Source organism: Charadrius vociferus, unplaced genomic scaffold (genome assembly GCF_000708025.1).
Source record: "Charadrius vociferus isolate BGI_N301 unplaced genomic scaffold, ASM70802v2 scaffold163, whole genome shotgun sequence".
In the NCBI taxonomy this organism is placed as follows: Eukaryota; Metazoa; Chordata; class Aves; order Charadriiformes; family Charadriidae; genus Charadrius; species Charadrius vociferus.
In genome coordinates this window covers 2533240-2554697 of record NW_009648332.1, presented here as the reverse complement: position 1 = coordinate 2554697, position 21458 = coordinate 2533240, and positions in this window count along the sequence as shown.

The window sequence follows — 21458 nt, the reverse complement described above, 5'->3', positions numbered from 1 at the left end:
CCCCGGCTGACCGCCTTCCCCAGGGCACAGGCTTCGGCCTTCGTCAGGTGGCTGCCCCTGAGGTACCAGGAGCCCGGGCAGAGGACACAAAGCTGTTTTCTCATAGCAATTTTTGTAGTGTTTGACAGAAAAAAGTCAAACTGGTGCTTGATTATCGCATCCCCTTACCCCGCACAGCAGCTGTGGTGGTGACGATGGCTTGGGTGCCATCACTGAAATGCAGAACAGGACCAAAGTCCTCACCCAAGTATTGGTTTGTCAGTCAGGATGCCGCAGTTTGGGTGATCCAGGACAAAGGGCCACTTGATTCGGTTGGTGAAGAACACACTGCATGCTTTGCCCTAAAACTTGAGATTTTTTTCCAGGTGGAAAACAAAAATTACTCACTCGTTACTAATAAAGGCTTTCTTGTAATGTTTAGACATAGTAGCAATAAAAGAAAAATGAGGTGCAGCTGGCCTGTTACTATGAGTCCAGACATTAATGTTTAGCGTTACTGTGTTAGAATTTGAAGTGCTTTGTGCCTCCCTTGGATGAAGGCAGTAACCCAGCAGAGCTGTTCCCTGGGATGGGTTTGGCCCCTGCGCAGCCAGGGCACCCCCATACCTCCTCCTCACTGGTAGGGGTTTGCTGAGTAAGCCTCATCACTTGGTGGGGCAGACTTCGAGGGTAAACGGACTGGTGGTCATATCTGCCTTTTTGCTCTTTGAGGAACTGCTGAGAGAAAGGAAATAGCGATGAGGACATGCCCTTTCGTAAAATATTAACTTCTGAAAGAAAAATCTAGAAATAGGGAATCTGTTGTGCTGATCACTAGAAGGGACACTTTATTGAGGACTCTGAATGGGGAGGACATTTTGTACTGTGACAGTACTGAAAATGGATTATACAGTGATGAACTTGATTTAATTTAGGTGGTGCTGCATCCCATCCCTGGTGTAGGCTGTTAGTGCAGGGCTAATGAAGCCCATTCTGCTTACTTTAGAGTTACAGCAAGGTGAAGTCTGGCAATATTCACTATTATGAACTTAGTGAAAATAGCTGAACTGCTTCGAGATTTAGTCTGTCTATGGAAATAACAGTCTTTGGTATGGTATTGTGTAAATAATCAAATAATGCTTTTGGTCTTGGTTAATTCTGTGTGGATGTAAGCCCTAGGTGTCCACATCTGGCCATCATTCATATGTAAACTGACTAAACCCCCCATTGATAGGTCAGATTTGGCTGTAGTTTGTTTTTCAGGAGCCCTGTGTGTTTTTGTGATCTAGCTTCCTCTTCAGGCTGTGTAGGAACTCTAAGCTTTCACTAGTACAATCAAAACCAAAAAATGTTGGGATTGGCGGTTGATTTCTTTTAATATGAATTATTACAGTGAGAGGCGATAGAGTACGTTTCTGGAAAAATATGAATGTTTAAATCTAGGGACTCATAAATCCAGGTTAAGTAGCTACTTTAGATATATTTTAGAACTTCATTGGATTAAAATAACGGAGCAAAGAAATTGCATCTTCATCTCATTTAACAAATTGCTCAAAACTAAAGACACTATTCACCGGGCATACACGAAATAAAGAATAATTTATTATAGACTCACTAAGAGAGAGAAGAAAATAAAAAGATAGGTAAAGGGAGGTGAAATATTTAAGGCTCACTCTTGAACAGATAATGGACTTCTAGTGTCATTCACACTGTGGTAACAGGTCAAACTCCTTCTCTTCTGCCTAGACTAGACAGCTTTTCTTTCCCTCCAAGGGAATTGGAGGATACAGAGGGACAGTGATTAGTAGTCTGGAGAATTCTATTTATGAATAAAGATTAAAACCCAAATATGTACAACTCAGCTGAATGATGAAGTAGAGCACTTTTTCTTAAGTCTAATGTGGTGGTGCTCATCTCATTTGTATTGTAGTTTGATTGATCTGTATCACGTGACATGCTATGTTGTACTGTATGTACTCAGAGTAAATTTAATCCTTACCTGTAGTTAGAAGTTAATAGAACAACATCTTCAGAGCTCTTCCAGATGTCATTATAAAAGTAAAGACATCTTCTGAAGTTACAGGTTTTTTTCTATTAGAAAATCAGAGTTATGGTTCATTTTGAAGTAAACTCCACAGAAGGTGTTAATGAAACAAGGCAGAAGTTTGGTGAAGTGAAATAACACTAGGTTAAAGAGGTTCAGTAAAGAAACTGTAAAGGTCTGGTTTTTTTTTTTAAGTTTCACAAAATGTGAAGAGAGGTTTAAGAGTGTAGATTTTAAAATAAATGTTAAATCATTTTTCTTCTTGCATTGTACATTATTGTTAGGAATAATGGAAATATTAAATGTGGCCGGGTTTGACTGGAAGATGTATTTGAGTTCAGAACATACATTTCTCTCACAGCAGAGATGCTAGGAGGCAATGTAATGGAAAGCTGACCTGAATGAGGAAGCTCGTATATGCATTTTGCCTGAATTTATGTCTACTTTACTTCAGTTTAGCTTCTCACAGTAAAGCGACTCGCACATGTAAAAGATATTTGCAAACTACACTCACTTCTGTTTAATGAAGACTCATGTTGCACTAATCCAATTAAATGACTTTCTATAAGCCTCATAGACTCCTCTGGTTTACACCTTCCTAACCTTCAGTCTCTTTGGGTGCCATATTCCCACTAGAACAGTTACGGTAAGAGAGACCTCAGCTTCTGTGAATAAAAAAAAGTTAGTATTTAGCCCGTTCTGAGGATTTGCCCTAAGTGTATGCATAGGAAGAGGCTCATTGTTTTGCAGGAAATATTGGGAGTCCTTTTTCCCTGTCAAAGTAACTTCGAGTTACATTCTCTTACAGCATTTAACAATCAAACGCTTAAATGTCTTTTTATTCCATTTCATCTTCCTGAGTTTTTCCGTGCAAAAAACATCTAATGTGGTTATATCACCTTATTTTGTTACTGTCTGTCCACTTCTAGCACTGACAGGAAGTTGATGTGGTTCACTGCTGTTCTGTCTATCCGGTAAGAAGCACTTTCAGTGCTACTCCATGTACGGTGTGAATCTTTGTTTAAATACTATTGTCCTTTTCTAGGAATATTGTCTTGAAACTGATCACCTTATACAGTTCTAATTCTTTAAAATGAAGTACCAGCTAGCAAAGCCCTCTGATGCAAACAGCTGAGAGCTACCGCTAGGGAGCCTTGCCAGACCTGGGTGGCTGATGAGAAAGTTTTTCTGGGGTGAGTTCTGTCTAAATGACTGGGGCAAAGTCATGCCTGTCCTGCTGGACTTAGTAGCTTGGGCTATTGAACCAAAGGTCCCCATATCTTTCCCATCACAATAGACCTACCTGTATATCATTCTGTCACTTATGGCACATTTCTGGTAAATTTTTTGAATTTTTCTCAAGTCCTTTCACAATTTAGCTGGCTATAGATGGTATCCACAGTGTATTCATTCAAGAAAAGTGTGTTCTTTTGGACTCTCAAAGGGCTGTTTATAATTAAAATAGGTGGTTAAAAATTACTGATTTCTTGGCCATAGTTTCATGAGTTTAAGCAGAGTCTTGGTAGTAGCTATATAAATGTGAAAAAAGATTCATTATTTTTCATATCTTCAGGCTTGAATAGTCACAGTTGCCTTTTGCATTCTTTATGAATTTCCATTCTACAAAATATCTGAAAGTTGGCCCTTCAGTAGAAGTCCTACTGATACAAAAATAGCTAACCAATTGCTTTCTTAACATTTACAAGTCATGCAAAGAAATTAAAACATGAGCCTAAAAAAAGTAACATTCATATTTATACCAGGTTGAGGGATTTTGGGCAGAACTATTACCCTGCTCATTATATGAACTTCGTTGTCCGATCTGAAGGCCATAGCAAGTATAAACTTTGGATGTTCCTCAAGTGCTGTCTGGTTTGACTTCCAGTTCAGAGGGTTGGGGTTTTTTGGGTGTTTAATTCTTTTGGGGTAGTTTTTTTTTTTTGGTGGGAGAATGACTCTACTGTAATTGTCTAAATTGGTTTATAAGCCTTTTCAGGAATATCAATGCTTAATGCATTGTTGTTCAAATTACTGTGTTGGAAGGAAGATCAAACTGGAATATGAGTTATCCTGAGAATCTGTGTTTAAATTCATCTGGGAGGTGTCAACTGTCTCTGAGCTCTGTATACTAATTCTAACATATTTTATGATGAATGCATATTATGGGTGAGATAAAAATGTTTTTTTCTGTGTATGTATTAGGTTTTTTGTCTTCTTAAAATAAATGTCATGTTTGATGGCATTACAATAGATAGTGTATTGTTACCACAATGCTGTTTGTGTTATCTTGACACATTTATAATCAAAATGCATGCTGTGCTTTAATGCATTGGCTTAAGGTTGTATTTGTGAAAGACAGAAATGTGTGGATTGTGGTTCTTTTTATTCTGCTTAGAAGTATATACAAGCTGTAATTGTTCTGTCTCTGAAGAAAATACCTCTATAAATACACATTTTTAGCATTATTATTTTAGATATGATAGAAGGACTGTAATATAACAATGTGTCTATGAAATCTTGATACTGGTACTGGTTTATAATGTTTTGGGGTTTTTTTTTGTTGCTTTAAGAAGAGCAAAGTATACACGAGTTTCACTTCTGACCTGTGGGGAGCAGGTATCTATGACACTTGGTGAAATGGGAGAAATCAGGTAAACATGCTCTGAGTATTTCTATTTGTTGTTTTTTTTCTTCATGTCAGTAAAGGCTGGCAGAAAGCTCTAATAAATCAACCTACTCTGGATCCCTAATTTAACTTAGCTTTAAGGTTGCAGGATTTATGAATTGTTTGTATTTTTCCTGAAAATCTGCTCATGCCATTGAAATAATTGTATTTCTGCTCTTTTTTTCCTGTTCATTAGAAATGTTGAACACTGGAGAACTGGGTGACAGATTTTTTTTCCCAGATTCCAAATAAGTCAGGTTCTTTTCTGATATTTTTCATGTCTGTAAGTTGTGAAGCTGTTCTAAACATGCAGAATTTTATGCAATCACTTTTCCTTGTATCTATAGAGGTGTTTATTCTTATAGATTCCTAAGACAATATAATCTTTGGAAGTTAATCAGTTCAGAAAATGTTTCTTTAAAATGTAGATGATAGCATTTAGTGTGTTCCATGGTGCAGATCTTGTCTTTATATATAGGTCCCTGTTATACCTATTATTACTTTAGTTGCTGGGGAGAGAATTATATTGTGGTTTTGAAGAATGTTAATGTGTATGCTTCTGCATTGTGTGAAAGATAATTAGTATCGAAATATAGCTGAGTCGGCAGTCTGTTGTGGCCGTTAGAGACAAACTGACTGACTGTGGGTTTCTGTATTAATACTAAGCTATGCATCATAATATGCTATTTAGAAAAGCCATCCATTTTTGTATCTTGAAATTGCGATATGGAAAGTTTTATCTCCTTGGTTAAAAATATAGCTCTGTAGGAAGTAACATCTACTGTTTTGGTGCCAAGTAAAATGATCTTATTACTCTCTGAGTTAAGGTTTTCCCTGCAGAGCTATGCTGCTGTTGCCAGCTATTGACTGAAAGACATTCTTTGCAAAGGCACATCCTTGCTTACAAGACAATACTTGCTAAAGATGACTCAGTAAACAAAAATGCAGTCTATTGGCACCCTTATTAGCAGAAAACAAATCCTAAGTCTAGTATGGACTCAGATCTGTAACTGAGTATCTGAAAATGAGAAAGATTAACGGAAATTAATATAAAACAGGACTGAAAGAGACTGTCACAGTTGCCACGTTTATCCCTCTGTCCCCAGACAAGATCAGCTCTCTCTCATGTGAATCTTTTTCTGAATTTTAATGAAGCTTTTTTATTTTGATTGATTTTTATTCTCTGCTTTTTCTGTAGAGTGTTTTTGTGGCAAATGCAAGTTTATCATGTAACTTACTTTCTTGTTTGAAAAGTCAGCCGCCATATGAATCTGTTTGGTTCTAATGTTTGGTTTGGCAAGGCTAGAAGTTGATGTACAAGAACTGCTGGCTGTAAAGACTAACAGGGGTGTGGTACAGACGAATAAACCTCAGGATATTTTACTTCCACAAATAATTAAAAAAAATAAATACGACTTATTTAAATTCGGTTTTCTCATGGTAGAGCTGAGGCTTCAACTTCCACAAAATATTATTTGCTCTTATTTAAAAATAGATGTGTGTTAATTCTCACTTCAGAATTTTACACAGATATTTCAGAGGCTAACATGGGGAAGTTTGTCTCCAGTGGTATCTTCTGAGATGCAGAAAGAATTTGGCACATCTTGACTGAGGTTAGCCTTTGTGAATTGTCCTCTAAGTAGTTCCCCCAAAACGTTAGTGTTACATGAGAAAGAGCTATCTTACGTCACTGCATGTTTCAAGCTCTTAATTTAGAAATTAGCCAAGTGCTGTATTCTATTCATGTATTTCTGTGGAAGCTGATTTTGTTTAAACAAATCTGCCAAACTGTTTGAAGATTCCCCAAATGGCAGGGAGGAAAGGTGTTTATTTAGCCTTTAGCCCACGACCTTCCTATAGGGGTGGGTTATGTCTACAGAAGAGCTGTATGTCTGTGGAAATAATCAGAGGAGTGTTGGACATTTTACCCCTTTAGTTGGAATGTGCAGGTTCTGGTCCATGTCCCTTGAAACAATATCTTACTTGTGTTGAGCTGCTCAAGATGATACTTCAGATGTGGGATACTAAGCAGCTGTTGCTTGCTTCCATGTGGCCTTGCTTTCGTGTTCAATAAACATTGTGCTATTCTTTTTTATTTATTTATTTGAAGTGGTTTGCCAAATGCAAGTTTTGATCATCTGAAAGAGGCTTTTGACACACCAGAATTTCACAGACTTTACAGAGGTAAAAGACTCGGGGCAGTGTGTATATAACAGAAACTTTTAAATTTTACCTTTAGAGACATGCTTATGCTGCTCTGAGTGCACTTCATGTTCTCTGTTATGCTTTGATATGAAGCTGAATTTAATTTTATTTCTTCCTAACTTTTTAACCTGTGCTTCTGCATACTTTTAAATTGATTTTGCATTTCATTTTTTCTCATGCTTGTCATTTCTAAACAACTCAAGTTCTTCCAACATCTTTGATTCCAATATTTGGTTCTTTGCTTTTCCTTTATTCTATAAAGAAGGGAACTAGTCTAGTAGATCGGGAGATCCAAACAGAAGGCTTCATTAGCAAAAAGGTAGAGACCTCTGGCAAGTCCTGTCTTTTCACAGAAAATTCTCAGGCCTTACATCTCCCCTTCGTACATCATATTTTCCAATCTGTACAGCCATTTGAAAACTTACGGTGAGAAAAATACGTTGCTTTGCTTTTACATAGATAATTGTACCTTTGAGCAGTCTTTGATCTGGTGGATGCAAACATACCATCCATTTCCCGTGCAATCCTTCTTTGTAAAACCTTTGTATAATTTTCAGGGATCCCTAGCAAGAAGGAGGCAAACCCTCAACTTTCAAGACAGCCCTTGCAGATAAACTTTATGTGCAGGTGATGTGCTGAGTTCATTCTGGGTTGCCATGGCAACCTTTTTTTTTCTTTATCCAGAAAAAGACTGCTTTATCAGTAAATGTACCGTTTCATGGTACCCTGTGTCTTTTGTTCAGGGGTCTTATAGCTATTAGAACCAACAGATAGGCGGGCCCTGAAATTAGCACTGTCATAGGGCCCCTCGTGCATCTTTGCTCACTAACGCTCTTTATCCTTCATCTGTAAGTATACCAGTATTTATTCCCTCCACCTTCTCTACATTTTTTTGGCAAAAGACTGTCCCTTCCATACTGCATGGGGGCATATAATTTCCTATTCTGGGTTTTGAGGACTATTATTTTATAGCTAGGTGATACAATTCTCAGTCCTGCGGTTCTCCTGTCCACTTCCCTTGATCTCAAAGAGTTCTTGGTCATCTTTTCCAAGAGTCTACTTTATTGTGCATAACTGCTCTCCTGCCCCTAGGAACCATCAGATTGGTTCTGTTTCATGTCACTGGCATTTTTTTTCAGTGATAAAAGAGAAAACAGGAGGATGGAAACCCAAACCAAGATGAAAATGATGATAGCGACTGTAATAAATTAATCCCCTTCCAGGAGCGAGGGAGTTATTTGTCTGCATGTAGATCTCATAATAAAGTGATTTGACTCTCTCTCAGAAAATTATTCTTCATTTCCAGTCAGCCAGGATTACTGTGACTATAAGTCTATCCTGTTAAGCCATGGGGATGGTGCATAAGCAATACCTTATTGCAATGGTTTAAGAGTGGTGGATGGCAGCTTAATGAATTAATGTATATATTTTCATATATTTCCACATATGCAAGTTCATATACATATGTTTTTTTATAGATCAAATTAAATATCTTGCCCACAGATGGCTCTTGGGATTAAAAGGATTGGAAATAATAACACATTTCTATTTTCAGTGAATAAACCTATTTTGCAGTTATCCCAGTCTGCAACATCCATCTGTTGAATGTTACTTGGGCATTGCCCCCACAAGAGAAAAATTATAGGTAAAATGATGTTTAGAGTGTCATTACATTAATTATGTAATTATCATTGATTTATGTTAAATTTTGATTTCATACTAATTATAAAAGTTTTTGTAGAGAATCCAATAAATGACCAAGACCTCATCTCATGGCAATACCACAGAAAAGGATAATTTCAGGAAATGTATTTTGTTCTTCCTATTCTTTGGGAATAACACACAAAACGGTATCAGTGTTAGGTATAATATTTCAATGTTGACATAATAGATATAATATTCTATAGACATATCTCACTTTTAATGCTCTTCATTGTACAGGCCACGAACTGGTACTTGTGTGTTGCAGGACCCTGAGGAGAAGCAAGGCCAGTTTGGATGGCTGATCATATCCCAGCCTTCATTCCTTTTGGCCTCTGGGCCTTTAGCCCAAAGATCCACTTCTATTTCAGCACCAGCCTTTGTGGCTTGTTAGCCTGTGTGGTCTTCAACCCAACTTTGTGGGAGATGTTACAGATCTCTAGTGGTACCTACAGAAGCCCCTGTGGTAAGGTTAAGAAAGGTGTGCACATTTTCCCCTCTGTGGTGGCACAAAACTCTGATTTAGGAAGAACAAAAGAGCTTAAATGCTTGCTCAATCACTCTGCATCCTGCAGTAGAATAGGAAAGGTCAGGCAATAACTTATGTTCAAAAAGAAGACTTCAGTAGAGTGGATTTGGTTTATTCAATAGTAAAGAAAAGGTCATGTCTTTTGTTCTTTTTTTCTCATATAAATTGATTTTGTGAAGTTGAAGTTGGTTTATCACCATTTGTGTCCTATGGCTTCGTTATTTCAGTACTGGAGAAAAGGTCATCTTCTTAGTGGGTACCTGATATTCCATGGTCGATTAAAACTGCATTATTTCTGCTGAAGCTGAAGTTCTTTTATTCTTGAATTATTTTGTCTTTTTTTTCCCCTTAACTTCACCTACCCCAAGTCAACCCAGCTCCGACTGGATACTTTGTCATGCTGTCTAGCATGTAAGAGGTGCCTGCATATGATTATAGTTTTATTTTATTTGGGTTATAGAAACTCAAATGTCTTGGCTGTGTGAGTCTGATACGCCATTTTCATGTAAATTTTCTTCATGTTTTGTTTACTGTGCAAGAGCTCGAAGAGATTCCCACCCTGGTATCTTTCCTTAGGGAAGTGAATTACATTATCTGTCTTAAAATGAAGTGTCAGTAGAAGACAGTGACTGAATATTGGCATTCTTACTGTTTCATTGACCTCTTAACTTCTTAACGTGAAGTTGCTCCAAGAACTGAAAGCTTTTCTAACAACTCAAACCAACTCAATCTATTTACTCTTTTTTTGTTTGTTTGTTTTAATACACCACCCCCACCCCCCGCCCTCAATTTCTAGTAGAGATCCAACTAAGAAAATATGAGGGCATCTGAGGAGTGAAAGCATCTGGAAGGAAGGAACCAGTTTGGAGCTTGCAAGACTGGTAGTAGTTAAAACCAAACCAAAAAAGTCGGAAACCCCAACCCAAAACCTTGCGACCCTTCTGTTTCCTCATACTTCATACTTTCTCTGTATACTCAAAAAATACTGCCTGGAATCACAGAGACACAATGCAAAATAAACCTATGTTACCATTATTAGTATAATGATATTCTGTAAGATGACACTTTAGTTATTATTGAGAAGCTTTTTGATATAGCATTTATATACTGTAAGAGGATTTTTTGTTGTTGTTTTAGAGGGCTTTTTATTGCTTTTGACATAGGGGGTAAAAATAGCATCTATAAAGATAATGGAAACAGATAAAGACGTTATGCCAGTCTTGAGCAATTTACAAATTGAATAAACATTAAATCCTTTTTCACCAGAAGGGTGGCTTTTTCTGTTCTTAATGCAAAGTAACTACAATTCCAAGTTCTCTCATCAGTTTTAAATGTAGTTCAAAGTATGCAAGTTTGTGAAAAAACAGAACAGTCTCAAGGAAAAGTATTTGCATACTGGAATTGAAGCTGACAGCATTTCTGCAGTTTTTCTTCTCCCTATGTCTCTACCCCCCTCAGCTTATATACATTTCCACCTGATTTCACAGGTGCAGAGAGGTAAAAATATCTCTCTGTAATCTGCCTTGTGGACCAAGACTGAAAATTGTTTGATAAAGTAGTACAATTAAAATGTCCATTGCAGGTTAAAATAAAGACTTCCCTTCTCTCATTTGATTTTCTCTCTGTTGGTAGTTATCTTTTGAGGAGGAAGGTGTTGGCAAATTTTTGCAGGAGAATGGGAATATATACTTGGTGTTAATGCAGCTGTCTCAGTATGAAAGAACAGAAAGCTATCAAAGCCTCTGCTGGCATGGGCCGTCAACTGTGGGCAGCACATTCACCAAACGGAGAGATCTCTAGTGTGTAGCTGTGGAAGAAAGTGATACAGAGCGGCAGTATAGTATGTGTATATTGCATACTCTTCTGCTTGTAACTCAATGAATGTATTGCATGTCGCCCCACTGTAGCATGCCCGCTAAACTTTGATCTAGACTGTCTGTTGTAAAAAATTGGATTGTAAGATCACTAAAGAGCTTCATGAAAGGGAGAATCATTTATTTGAAATATCTTTAAAAGCCTGTATTCCATCAGGCCTTAACAGTATAGGTTTTGAATTTTTAATAGAAATGCTTTATTTTAATACTCCGGGGCATTTCACACTTTTTAACCATCATGAAAGATTCCTTAAAATGATACGATGCATTTATACCCATTTTGACTTTATCACAGCTACTTCCATTTCAGATGAAGTTATGAATCTTCCAAATGTATTCTCTGCAGCTACCTTTAACACATTTTTTTTTTTTGCACTGTTAATATATACAAACACATTTTACTGAGAGTTAATGTAGTCCTTGAAAATGAATTCTTTATTCAAGGTAGGTGTTATCCTTGTATACTCTTGAGAATGCTGCAGGTAATCATACATTCTTTTCCTCTAACATAAAAAATTTCAAAGTCTTATGCCAGAAAAACTACAAGACATCCTTGCGTATTCTCTGAATGAAAAAAGTAATACCTAACTAAGTATTTCAAGGTCTTAGCCTGAACAACTTCTTGTTCTTAGAACTATTAACTTGAATGTTTGTTTCTTTTCTATGTTGATTCCCATTCTAAGTCCTTTTGCATTCGCGTAGTGCAGTGCTTCTAGACACTTTTGTAAGCATCCTCTCTCTGAATCTGTCAGAACCAGCGTATGGAGCTGATACTGCTAAGCTGGAGTACAGACTGGTGGCTGGAGAGCAGCGTTTGGTCATTAGAGTTAACAGATTGAATCATAAGATAGCTGTAAGTACTAACATACTTAGCTCATATAGAGCTCAACAAGTCATATGTTGAACGTTATTTTCTACATTATTCAGAAGCCTGAAATGCTTAGGTTTACATTGCAACTCATTAATTCATAGTTCTATACGGTTTTAAAGACCACAGAGGCATAAAGGTTTTGCATATAATAAAGAACCATGTGCATTTTTTGCTGAGTACCTCAAAACTGTAAGGTTAGTGAGGTAAAGACTTATGGTTTAGGGCGGAGAGTTTATGACATGAGTTGTAAAAAGAATGAGTGTGCAGTAAAGAAGGGTAAATACAAAGCAATTGGTCTTTAACTAAGGCAACATTTTTTGCATGGAGTAAGAAAGAAAATAAAATGAAAATGTTTAAAAATACCGAGGTCTGATGTGAAATTTATAACGTGACCCTTCTATGAAGGAAACAGCAAAGGAACAGCCAGCTCATCACTGACCGTTTGTCTGACTGGTGTTACTCCAGCAGTCTTTGAGTTGATTAAAGAGGAACTAAAAAAGACTTCCTTCAATATGTTCATCAGATCAGAGGTGTTAGCCAAATGAGTGTCAGTGGGGAAAGGCTTAATTTTAGGGTAGTGGCAGAAAAGAAAGCAATCATCTATATTCTTCCTGTGTTGTCATAGTAGCGTAAAGCAGTGGCTTGTGGAGTTGCCTGTCTTTTTATCAGAAATTACCATGCAGTCCTTTGCATACTCTTGTTGAATATAGTCAATGCCAGCACAGTAATTATATGTGAGCACAATTTTCAAACTGCCAAATATTTTTGCTTTATACTAAGTACTAGTACTAATGATCAGGTGCCAAAGGGTGACATGAATTCACATATAAAAAGTTATCCTGTGTATTTTTTTCTTATAGTTGTTTGTGTTTCTTTTGTCAGCAGCACCTGTGTGTATATGCACTTGGAGGTTAAAATTCCTTTTTTGGAGGATTATCCAGTCTTCTGAATAAGTGTCAGCTGGGGTCATTCCCCTCCCAGAACTCCAGCCCAGCTGCCCTTTGCTTTGTTCTAATTGCCACTGATCTCAGATCACTCACATTTCATGCTCTTTCCTTGTCAGTTCCTCTTGTCCTCTCTGGAAGCAGTACAGTTTTGAGTGTAATTTAGACAAGTTTTGTTTATTTTGTTTCTTTTTTTTTTTTTTTAATTTTTGTAGTGAAGAAGAGATACTTGAGGCCTGCTGCTGCAGAAGTAGGGGTAAGTAGACGAAACTGACATTGCATAAAAATCAGCGTCAACCAGCAAAATTTGTGCTTGATGCAGAAAGGATAGCTTACTGGGGCCAGAGCTTTCTGTAGCACAAAAGAGCAAGAGCTACCTAAACTGTTCTTCAACAGACTGAGGCAAACCATGTTGCTAAGTCTCTTGAATAAAGACAGTAACTAGTACTGTATGAATATAATCCGACACCTTACTTGATGTTCATTTGAGCTGATGACATAAATATTCTGAGAGCACCGTGTGTTTGTTTTTCTGAAAGGAGAAAATGTTAATCAAAATAACATACGGCTGTAGACTCCTGATCTGCAGAAGCAGCTGCGGATTACTCCTCTTTGACCTTATCCTTGTTATGAAGGTAGAGCGCACTCTAAAAGGGAGATACTAAATCAAAGCTCAGGGTATTTTGTAGCCTTCATAGCACTAATAGCTATTGACACCACAAATTGTGTTGTCTTCATTAGGATTTTGCCTTGAATTGACTAACTGAAATTAAAAGGCTTCTGTATACCTGTAGATTAGAAGGTGCTGCTCCAGTATTTAGGATTAAATTGAGCCTTTTGTAGGCTGCTGTATTGGTAGCACAAACACTGCATAGGTCCCTCAGGAAAGAGGGGGATAACTGTGCGTCAAATAAATATATAACTATATATATGCTAATATATATTTGTGGTTTTGGGTAAGACGTGAGCAGGTGTTTGATGCTCTGCTGTTCTGTGCTCCCTTTGGAAAGCTTCAGTTCGTTTCCCTGGCTGATCCCTGTCCTGTTCAGTTCTGGGTGGTGGATTTGCCAAATACGCATCTGCTCTGTAAGGTGAAAACTCTCAACAAAAGTAATGCCAGTTCTGACGTGATGGTGTGTTATCAGGTAAGGTACTAGAGATTTGCACGTAGGCATTCCTATTACCTGTAGTAGTGTGCTGTGCAGTCACAATTTAAGGCACAATCAATGCAGAACCAGTCTGCACTGTCACTGTGCAGGGAAAGTGAACTGGACAACAGTGATTTTGTAAGCAGAGTTCTTATTAAAGGACTTATTAAAATCTTTGATGAAATGACAGCTTATATTATTTTGTGCATGATTATTTTGGATATGTATCTTTTGCTTTTCCATATGCCAGCCACCGCAGTCTTGGTTTTGTCACCTTACCTTTCTTGCCAGTTGATGCTTTTTTTCCCCTTCAATTAATTTAAGGTAGTCTTCCCACCCATGCAGTGGATACCAAATGAAACCATTTGTTTTCTGCTTTGAAGAATGATGGGAAACCAGAAATCGTCACCTTGTTGTTTTTGAATGATAACTTACTGAGCATTTCATGCTGAAGTCCACCCAGGCTGGGTTTGTTTGTTGTAGGCCAGAGTGAGGAGTTTAAGAGAATGTGTTCTTATGGGGTTACTTGTGGTAAGTTTTGACCGTTCCTAACAAATCTTGAATGCTTTTTAGTGTGTGTATGGGCTACATTTACATACTATGCAATGCCTGGTACTTGGAAAAATAATGGTTAATGTGAAGACAGGTCATAACTCCGATGACGTGTACTCTTGTTACAGCCGCCTAGCACTTTTATGGTGTAAGTATCTGCGTCTGTCCTCTATGGTTCTTCAAACAATGTGTTGTTTCACTTAAGAATTTATAAATGAACATTTTTTATTATAAAATCTAAGTGCTTGTGAAGGTTAATCCTGTTGCAGAGACATAGATTTACCCATGTTCATTTCTTCCTTAATCAGTGAGGACAGAGGAATCTGGGGGGAAGTTCAGTGGGTTTAGTCCATTCTTCCTTGGTTTGACCAGGCTTGTCTACAGGGTGTCACCAGTGTCGGTCCACTCAAACACCTGCTGCTATGAACAGGAGTACATTTTGGCTGAATTCAAAATGTATTTCAGATGCACATGGAGGAGCCTTGTTTCGAGTTCCTGCAAACCAAGGGAACACTTGGGTAAGGTCGCTGTGGGGAGGTATAGCTCCCATTCAGCTGATTTTTCCTGAAAAGTTAGTCCCATATACCTTGTTGCTATGAGAAACCATAACTGTAGCTAATTCCTGGAATACTGTAGCTGAAAGTCCAGAGTAACGTACTACAAACAAATGCAGCATCATCACTAGACACTTCTGTCACAGCGTCTCAATTTATTTAGGTCTACAAATGGGCCCATGTATCTTTCGTTGTGTATAAATCGGGCTTGGGGTGCATTCCTGTCTGTGTATATTTGTATCACTTAGAGTCTGAATCTAGGCCCATGATCATACTTTGAATATTGTACCTTCTCTAATTTAATTCTTTTTATGCCCTATATATTGAATTTATATGAGCTTCTGTAAACTGAAAACACGACTGAAGAGAAAAACCAAATTGTTCTGTATTTGGTGGTTGTCCATGTAAGTTGTAACACTTAAGACATCACTGCTCATTTGTAGTTATGTCCTGGGCAAAGAGCGATAGGTAAGGCAAAGGAACAACCTTAACTGTCATTTGGGATTGTCTGCGAAAGCCCTATGTTCTGGTCTCTTAGCCTGCAAGAGACAAACTAGGTATTTATGGTCAGAGTCTGTATTGGTAGTTCTTAAATTGCCAACCCCCCCAAAAAACGGAAGAAACAAAGGGAGGTGTAGTTTGGGAGAGTTCATGTTTCACCACACTGAGATGGAGCTCACATCTGCTTAACCCCAGAAGGGCAAAAGGACTTGAAATTTGGCCTTTCCTGCAAAAAGACCAGTGCTCATCAATTACAGTCTGTTGGGGCATCTCATACGGTTGAGAACGAACTTATTCTCAGAATAAACCTATCCAGCTAGCTGAACTGTTTAAAATTTCTTGTTCTTACAATGCTTGTATTTATGGTACAATGATACAGATCTTGGAAGCTCATGTATATCTGTCAGTTTTGGAAATGAAAATAATTTTACGCAGTTGTTTAGAATCTCTGCTGTGCACGCTCAACTATGTTTTGTAATCTCAAGATTGCACAGACTGTGTCTATCTTTTTGATTCTTTTTAGTAAATAGATGTTCTTTTTTCCTCAAGTCCATTGCCTTTAAATTTTGCTGTTCCCCTTTGCTTTGTTAAGATTCTAATATTGATAATAAAAAGGCCTGTTTGAACAATAAAACCTCCTAAAATCCCTATTTTGACATTATTAACACTGATTTTTTTTAAAAAAATATTTGTTTGTTAAGCACCGTCAGTTTTATTGCCTGAGCAACTTTGCATGCGTCTCTTTGGGTCATGATGCTTCTGTTTTGAAGACTGCTGCTATTTTGTAACGGAGTTGTGCAGTTTCATAGGACTGTCTTAAAGAAAGAGTGGAAGTTAAAACATCCCAGCCAGAGTATTGCTCTCATTCACCTCATAGGGATATAATTAACAATACTATGTTGTCAAAGCGACTCTACTGAATATTGCCTTTTAAACAAGGGATATTAGATATTTATTGAAGAACAGTGCTCCAAAAGAACCACAGGAGGCAACTGAGAGGAACAGGAAGGCAGGCACAGGTGTACAAGTGCTACTGTGACCTTAATGGCAGCCTAGAGATAAAGGCTTTTGGTCAGGTGTTACCTGAAAGAGGTAAATTGCAAAGGTTTTCCTTCTCCTTGAAATATTAAGGAGTAAAAGAAGGACGGGTGTGTAATTCTCTGGTGTGGCTCCACATGGAAGCAGAGCTGCCTTTAAGGTGCATGAACTGCTGTGTTCGTGTGGACAATATGTCTGATAAGCTTCAGTTATTGTATCTTCTAATTTTTTTTTCCATATTCTATAGTAAATAAGGCAATGATTAAAAAAGAAAAGCAAATATGAGAAATCACTTACCTGATCATCAGGTTTGTCACGCTGAATCAGACTGATTCCCTTTACCCCAGTTCCTATCTGATAGTAGCTAGTAATGGATAATTAGAAAAATAATTACAACCAAGTGCTTTCTCTGCACCATTGATGATTTTATGTTTAGGTGTTGTATATCCTTTCAGTTGTGTCTTTCTGAGATGAAGCCTTGAAAAATGTAAAATCTTCCTCAGTTATCTTTGTTGACCTTCTCACTGGCTTAGATTCTAACTGCATTAGGCCTTTTTTAGACTGGGAAGATCAAAGTGCTATGCAAAATTAAAAATACATATTCACCACGAGTTTCCTCTACAGCAATAGATTCTGTTACCTTCACCGGTGCTTTTGCAGGCTTCCAGCCTCTGGCGTGTTTGAAAAAGTTTTTATTAACTTAATCATGACTTTTATTGCCGTTGCTGCCTTTAGCATCAAAGTAATATGAGGTCAGTTTGTGAGGTCAAGCTTTTAAATGTGGCACCCATTTCAAATATTGCTAATAATAATTTAATGTAAATTCCAGTGATTTCATGTCAGTTTTTCATTATTACAGGCAGTCTAAATGTCGACTTAGGCTTTGTAAGAAAATTCCTGTTATCAAATCTTAGACCTAAACATTACTTTCCAAGTATTGTTTGTCTTCTAAGCATTATTGCAGGGTGTTCTCGATGCTTAGATCTTACTTAAGTCTGTGTCTTATTAGCAAAATACGTAGATTCGGGGATTTTTCTTGAACATTTGGTCATAAGGCTTTCCATTATCTTTTATGTGTAATGGCTCGAATGAAATGAATGTATGTGCTTTCAGCTAAGTCTGAGTGGTGGAATATATCCCTGAAAATAAACTACAACAGTTGGAACTAATTAACTCCTTGATTGGCAGACTCAGCAGATAAAATCCTGAATAGGGTCATGGGAAATGTCTTTTTTATTTGTCGGCAGTTGTACCTGGCCAAGAACTGTAGTTACAACCTCTACTCTTCTGTCTGACTTTGTAGCCTCTATGCAAGGACAGACGAACTGAACTGATGTGAAGCCAAAACAAAGGAAGTACCAGTTCAGCCTTCTTTTTGCTGTAGTCCTGCATAAGCCATCCCTGTAACCAGGCTGGGGCTTATCAAACTATTGGGGGGATTTGCTTGTTACGCTATCATAACTTTTAACTCCCTCCTAAGATGGCTGCCTTATCATGACTGACAAGGTTACAGTGGTTTCCTTAATAGTGTGGAGAACTCAGCAGGCGGCTGTGGCTCATCTCTTAAGAAAATGTTCTCCTGCTGTGGTACATATGAAATCTGAATGCTGGAAACAATTTGTAAAAATTATTTTTTAAATCATGTTAATTCTCATTCTGCTTGTTGATGCATAGGTACAGGTATAAGTTATGTTGCTAGCCTCCCGCGAGAGGTAAGAACGTGGCCTTAACTTGTGCTTGTTGGTTTCTTCTGGTAGATTTCACACTGTTGGTATGAGAAATCTAAAAGTTCAGTGTCCTGAGGCAGATGGCCTCACTTCTGGGGACACTGTTGAGAGGTAATCTTTTGTAATGCTGATATTTTGTGTTACTGTGTCTGCTGCTGTGATATCAAAACCCACAAGTTCATCTTTATGTACGTAAAATTTGATTCTGTAAGCCTTGTGTTGTGGCTGGGGAGTGGGTGCTCGTAGCCATACAAGTAAAAGGAGCTGCGCTATCTCAGGTTGTTTCCTACTGATCAAGGTGCAGTGAGCTCGGTAAACGATTTGCCAGGCACGTTTAATCTAGCTGAGCACAGCCAGTTACCTCTCTGTCACTGCCCTGAAGAATGTCAACCCCCCATTTTCTCTTACAGGGACTTCAGATTATTTACTTAACTGCACAGGTCTGCGTATTTTTGTCCTGTGACTAGGATGACGAGCATATGCCTTTCATCCAGCTCATCGTAGCAGATTAGGGTTCAGCTCACTCTTGCTGTGCAAGAGCTCAGACAGTCCTGTCCCTGGCACAGCCTTTGAGAGCTCTGGGTCACCCCAGATTTACCGCATTTTGCCTCAGCATGAAATGAGAGTCTTGGCTAGGACGTGCTTGTGCCCTCCCATGGGAACGCGTGTTTGCAAGTTGTTGCAGAAAGACACAGGTGCAAAGCTGCAGCCCCAATTTTTGTCATCAGGACACTCCACAACAACCCTCAAACTACAACTGAAAACGACTCTGTCAAGCTGTCACCCAGCACTGTACTGGTACCTTCATCAACCAGTGTGCTGGTTCAAGCACAGCCTTGGTCAGTGCAGACTGACACAGTGCTCCTGTCACCCTGCTGGAATAGGGGCACCAGCACCTGTAGAGTAAGAGCAAGGGAGCATGCGAGTGTGAGTGTTTTAATTAGTGCTTTGATCTGGCCACTGAACACCCAGCATGTTAATGTGCAAATGGCCTGGGGCTTGAATCTGAAAGGTGGCTTATGCATCCCACATCTAAATTCACTGTTGCTGTTGCTGTCTTTCTCCCTTTAAATCCTTCCAATGTTGACACTGTGCATTTAGGAGACAACTGAAATCGGCACTATGCTAGAAACTCCTGCACTGAAGCAGTGGAAAAGCCTGCAGTAGCCAATGGCTGGAGCGCCCTTCCTGACACCAAGGATGTCAATTGGTAAGACAGGTTTAAAACTGTTTCACAAAGTTAAAAGACTGATTTGGTGGAGACCAACCTCAGTGTAAGGAAATGCTGTGTGCGTACTCCTGCAGAAGGCAGAAAGGTACCCGAGTTACATACAGTATATAAATGCTAGAAGGATTTATAGGAGTATGTATAGGTGTACAGCATCTTGATGAAAGTAGGCTGCACAGTAGTAGTATGGATTACCTCATGCTGTACAGTTACTATGTGTAAAAAGTGAATAAAAAAAAAAAAAGAATTTTAAAAGAAAAAGAAGGTAGTTGTTTTGGCAGGCATACCTCAATGCCCCAGATAAATTTGGGACTCTCATATGAGGCTCTTGCACTTCTTTTCATTTGTGCTGTCCTCTCTATTTAGACCTTTAGATTTTTGTTGTCAGTTTTTTTATTTGCTACCATATTACTCTGATAAAATATTTAACCGAAATGGAGAAATAGTTTAAAGTAACAAAAACCTGTTTTCAGTTAAATAGAGAGTTAAACCACCAATATTTACCAGTACATGAGTCCATAAGGCCTCAAGTTGCGCCAGGGGAGGATGGATATTAGGAAAAAGTTCTTCACAGAAGGGGCTGTTAAGCATTGGAACAGGCTGCCCAGGGAAGTGGTGGAGTCGCCATCCCTGGAGGTATTTAAAAGATGCGTAGGTGTGGTGCTGAGGGACGTGGTTTAGTGGTGGTTTTGGCAGTGTTAGGTTGGTGGTTGGACTCAATGATCTTAAAGGCTTCCAACTGAGATGATTCTATGATTCTATATTAGTTTGGTAATAACTATGTGTGCCTGAAAAATGTTTGCTACTTGGCAGGGTTCCTTTAGGGACAGAAAGTGACTGAAAGTTACTTTCAATAAATCCACTGCCTCCAAAGGCTTTATAACAATGCCCGACAGTGAAAGGTTGTATTGTCTTCAGTGCTCCCATTTCTAATGCTGCTTTAAACACATCCTGCAGATTACCTGGGGCAGGAAAAAGAACAGTCATTCGATGCACAGTTTGGTTGTCTTGGTTTTTGAGAGGTACATGAAAGTGGATGTTGGTATTTATGGCTACTTTATTCCCCTGGCTGACAAGTTGAATTATAAATTAAGTAATGCAGCAGATTTCCCACAAAGACAGACCAAAGGGGACATACAACAATACCTAAAAGGAGAAAAGTCTTTCAAGAACGTGACTGTCTGCTAAAGCGTCTCTCTGCACAGGGAAATGTTGTAGATAAGTTCATGTAGGACCCAAACCACCCATCTGTTTCAGAAAACACCGCCAGTCATCTCTCCTTGTTACCAATATCCTTGCTTCTTACTTAGGATTTCATGTTTACAAGAGAAGGGGAAGAGACCAAGCTCACTGCACATTTAATTCTGACTTACTCCTCTCCAACTAAAGCTATCATCGTACTTCTAGGCCAGTGGATCTCATTTCGGCTTTATTTCCATTGAAGAGACTGCTTGTTTAAAAAAAAAAAAAAAAGAAAAAAAAAAAGAAAAAAGCTAAGACTGCCTGTTTTGATTCCAAGAATAGCAGTATTTCTGTCTTTTTTTCCTGATGACAAAAGAGTGCATATTTGGCTCTAACAAGACTTTCAGCTTCTGTGCATAAGTGTTACCAAAAGCTGCATGAAGAAATCAAGTAGTTTGCAACTAGTCGTTGAATAGTCTAACATGTAAGAGGTTGGGTTAAAAACTACACTGGTTTTGTTGTATGCACCATTCACTTTTGAGACAACATTTTCTCACAATGTGCAAGGACTAGCGTGCTTGTACCACTGTGAGTTTTAATCACTTATTTTAGCTATGTCACTGATATAATTGTTCAGCTCAAGGAAATAATGAACGCGGTACTGTTTTCCATGTGATCTGAAGCTGACCAAAGCCCAAGTGGCAGAGAAAGACAGT